Source organism: Apis dorsata, unplaced genomic scaffold, assembly GCF_000469605.1.
Source record: "Apis dorsata unplaced genomic scaffold, Apis dorsata 1.3 scaffold_683, whole genome shotgun sequence".
Lineage (NCBI taxonomy): Eukaryota > Metazoa > Arthropoda > Insecta > Hymenoptera > Apidae > Apis > Apis dorsata.
The window spans coordinates 1536650-1541499 of record NW_006263864.1 but is presented as its reverse complement, the minus strand read 5'-3'; the positions used below and the strand labels follow the sequence as shown (position 1 = coordinate 1541499).

The 4850-nt window shown below is 31.6% G+C and overlaps 1 protein-coding gene across 2 annotated transcripts in view; it reads left to right on the top strand.

The window, feature by feature from the left end:
* Nucleotides 1-671: 671 nt before the first annotated feature.
* LOC102673781 (CD151 antigen) overlaps nucleotides 672-4850 on the top strand; it is an 8037-nt gene continuing 3858 nt past the window's right edge. Inside the window, exon 1 of one of the 2 annotated variants that reach the window (XM_006622333.1) lies at nucleotides 672-1197. The gene's annotated coding sequence lies outside the window, so the exon portion shown is untranslated. Of the gene's footprint in view, nucleotides 1198-2785; nucleotides 2917-4850 lie in introns of those variants that run through there. The other variant, XM_006622334.2, reaches the window with a different exon arrangement.

Genomic DNA, 4850 nt, shown 5'->3' with positions numbered 1-4850 from the left:
TATATATATATATATATATATATATATTTCATTATCACGAAAAAAGATATAAATATTCATTCAGAATTCTAATAGATTATAATAGACGATTCATAATATTATTCAGAAATTTCATATACATAATGACCTTTCTTCTATTAAAGGAGAAGAATTCATTAATTAAATCTAATAATTCTAAGAATTCAATCGTTATATTGTGTTATTCGATCGTGTATCGTGCATTCATGTTTATTTGTTTGTTGTATCAACTTAGGAATGATACATGACTATCAAATAAGTTTAAATAAATTGGACCTAGATTACATTGACATATATGGTAATAATTATACATACTAATAACTGATGACACAAAAATTTATTGAATCTTGTTTCTTGTGATTAATACAGGTTTCTGTAAATATACATATATATATAATGTGTGTGTGTGTGTGTGTGTGTAGCATTCCGACATCATACTCCATCTGGCACGATGTGATATAAAAATATAAGATCTATCTCATTGCATATACATATATCTGCTACGCAACGGTCAAAGACGTAGTCGTACCCTACTTTCGGTAGCTCTGCCCCTCTCTTTGAAGCATGGATTCTCCGAGCATCGAATCGCACGATACACGCAGCATATATAGAGACAAGGATTTGCGTTGAGTATGTACAGGTATGACACAAGGACACTATAAACGATAGCTCTTGGTAGAAAAGAGAGATTTAAGTAACATAGAAGAGGAATGAAATAAGAAAAGAGAGAAAGAGAGCAAGAAGAAGAGAGAAACGAAGAAAGAAATAATATGAAAGAGAGAGGGAAATAATCAGGGAGACTGAGCAACACGGTGAAGGAGAGAGAAAGAGAGGGAGAAATAGAAGGGAGCAAGAGAGAAGTCTTGTCGGTTTTACCATTTCAGTTTCACTCAGACCCGGCCTGAAATCGCGCGTGTCCACGCCGATACTCGAGCCGTAACTTCGTGCCTGAACTAAAAGCGATAATTATCCACGTTATCGTGTGATTATTATTAGTAAATTATTTAAGAAAATTGTGAAACTAATGATTTTTGCATTTTACTGTTGTCAAAATAATATTATTTGATCGTGCTACGTGAAACGGTGTCACGTTTCATTGGTGAAAGAAATTGTTTATCTTTCGTTTGCTGCAAATATCGGTGACAACGAAGGAAAAAGACTAACATACGGTAAAATCAAGTGAGTAACGTTTTTTGATTATCTTTCCCAATGTTAATTGTCAATTATGATCAATTATATGATATATATGATTTTAAGTTCTACCGAAATAAAATTGTATTTGATTGTCAATCTTATTTTTAGTTATGAACAATCAATTATTGTTTGTGATATTTTTCTTAATTTCAATCACAATATCCATTTAATTATTTGTCATAAATTTATTTTATCACAGCTTTTATTTTATGATGAAAAATAAAGTATAGTAATTACAATGTTTCATATAAATGATAAATGTGAATCTATCAGAAAATTTAATTTCATCTTATCTAGTCAGTTGATGGTAATATTCAGATTAATTCATATTCACAAACACGAATTCTAAAAAATTATAGTGATGTTGCAAGTAGTGATAGTTTGAATTATGATTGTGATTGCGTTTCGCCATATCGCACGAGCAATTTCGATTTCGAATGATCGATCATATGAACGATGTTTTCTCGCAATGACGCATGCGCAGTACATACGTTTACAAATTTATACGATAATAATCATAGTAAAATAATTACATTACATGATTATATTAATTGAAATACATTAGTATTATATATTAAATAAATTCATCTCAAATCAATTATGACAGTCAGGAATTTTCCAGTATCCATATTGTTAAAAAGCATGGCATTGTTGCGATCCTTTGCTTTATGCGTCGTTGCAAGGTAAGTCAAGGAAAGAGCGCGTAATTGTAGACGCGAGAGCATCGTAAATGCGAGTTCTGCTTATCGTAGAAATACTCTGTAGACTGTGTAAAACCTGTTGACCTCGGTTACAATATAACTTTCGACCAACTGATCGAAAGGAAGCCTTCCTTTAATTTTTTTTCGATCCTATTAACTTTTTTTTCAGGTTAGATAGTGTATGTGTTGTGACGTATTGTGATGTATTTCGATATCGCGTGTAACTATTCGATTCTGTATAATATGTATACAAATCTGATTTAATCTTTATTGGCAATGTGCCAAATCTTTGAACGCTGATTCATTTCTTAGTAAATAACTAACCGAAAGCTACAAATTAATTCGTAATATTGTGACGCATGAATTCAATATAGGAAACACATTTTTAATTGTTGATTTAATCTTCGGTTTTATTCGCTAAAATACGCTCAACGTTTTACCAACATTTTACATTCTTAAGATTCTTCATTGTCGCTTCATGTTTTCCACATAAATCAATTTTTGTTTGTTTCGCCACTATTTCCGAAGAAAAATGATTCATGATAAATAACGACTCCAGAGTGAAACGCATTGCTGATCACTTAACATAATAGTTTTAATAGATTAAAATTTCGCACGATTCCTCGATTAAAATTTAAAAAAAAAAAAAAACTAATTACAATGTGAAGAGGATGTTTTAACTATTACCATGAAATTATTAGTAATTATTTTACATCAATTATTAGAATAAAAAAATTTTTTATTTCTTCTATTATATTTAAATAATTAGCATCGATTTATACATTGTTATATCATAAAAAAAAACATCCTATTTTTTGATGACGAGGGCGACGAGACTCGGACGAAATGTGATCAATACGCATTGAAGTCGTTCAAACGGTTGCAATTACGACGCGGAAAGGAAACTACACATCGTCCTAATTAAGTTAGTATCGCCCGGTTACTCGTCCAGGATGAGGAAGGAAGCATTTCGATGACGTCATATACTCTTTAGTTGCTTTAGGTATTATTTTTATGTTTTATATTGCTCGTGGATTACTTAATGCGAAGGGAGACGGCACTTTCTCTTTCGGATAACGTGTCTTTGAGGCAGTATGTCGATGCGTGACCGAGCCTACTACTCTCGAGAAGTAGTAGCTTTATAGCTTGTTGCAAAACCGGTGTTGTCCTTCCAGCTCACGATATCGTAGCACTACATGGTATCGTTACATAACACTTACGCGTTTAAGTTGATTCTTAATTGTTGTTCATCGAATTACGTCCTGTTGTGTCAAGTTCAAGTAAATTATTGTCGTGATTGATCATGGATTATTGGATCTAAACTATAAAAGAAACACGAAGTTAAAATTTTAAAAAAGTTACAGATCAAATTACATGACATATTACGAAGTAAAACAAAATAGGTTTGCCCATGATGACTGGTAAAATATAAAATCTATAAAAAATATCGATAAATGCGAGCTTAATTATATATGTATAATATACACGCGATATATACACGTGATTTTTTTTCATGATGATAAACATGTATTAAGATGTAAGTTTAATTAAGTAAACAAGCGTGTACTTAATTAATTACCAATTAATAGTACGAAAATGTAATATAACGTAATTTCCATGTTTCAAGATTCACTTTTATTATCTTCAATGAACAATGATTGAAACACCATTGACAATTGTCAAAGCTTTCGTGCGATTCTATCAGGACAATTTCTTGAATCGAGTTTTGAAAAGAATATTATTTGTTGATCCTCTGAATAATCTTCTTTCGTATAATATCAGAATGAATAGCTTCTATGATGAATGATATAGGTACCAGCATTCTCAACCAGTATTAGCTATTACATCATCATTATAAAATGCGCGGTATTTGACTGTAATAGCCGATGGAAATAACTAATTAAAAATTGAGAGGAAAAAAAAAAAACAAGAAAAATAATACAATTTCATAATGGATAAAATGAATAAAATACTTTAAAAGCACCAACATCATTGTTTCCTTGAAACACGATAAGAATCGCTATAAAGAATATATGTAATTAGTGAAAATTTAAATATTCCTGCTCACGCACGTGCCCAGGAAGATGTGGATTTACGTGTAAATAACGTTCTTCTTTTTCCTTACATCGCCTTTGATATTGTTCGAGTTTTCTTCATTTAGGTCAAATCCGTTGAAAGAAATTGCGCGAGATTACGTGTGATAATTGAATAATTCTCGTGATCAGCTAAGAATTCACTTCCTCAAGATTCAAGATTGCGTGCCTTTGAAATGCCACGATAAAAATCATAAGCAGAAAAAAAAAAAATATCACAGGGGATATAATGAGAATTTGAAAGATTAATCCTATCTTAACGATTCTATCTTAAGTGCTTATCACGAGTATATTAAATTCCCTCCTCCCCTCTCTATCTTTCTCTCTTTAATGCATTTTCGAGTATATAAAGCAGAATTTAAATTAGCTTCGTATAATTTCCATATCGATATACACGATAAAGAATAATACAATATTAATCACCGATTTGAAATGACCTATTTCTCTTGGCCTCAAGAGAAGTTACCGATATACCCTCATCTGAACGAAGGTCATCATTCATAGCGGTTAGCAGGTGCGAAGAGAACTCGACCGATATTCCATCGTCGAGACTTTTCCGAAAGGTTGAAACATTGAGGAGAGCTCAATGCTCACGACATACAAAATCGATCGTGTGATCTCTTACGTCACGTGAAATAAATTCATGAGTTAGTTATGAGAATAATGGCGGGCGTGATATAGTACTATGTTATCATATAGTACTATATGATTTCCTTAACAATAGAAGGGAATATTAGTCATCGTATCAACGTATGATCTTGAAAAACATGACGCATTTAACTGTGGGGGAGGAATTTGCGCGGTTTATTTAGAAATTAGCTGTATCTAGATTATTTTTTCTGAA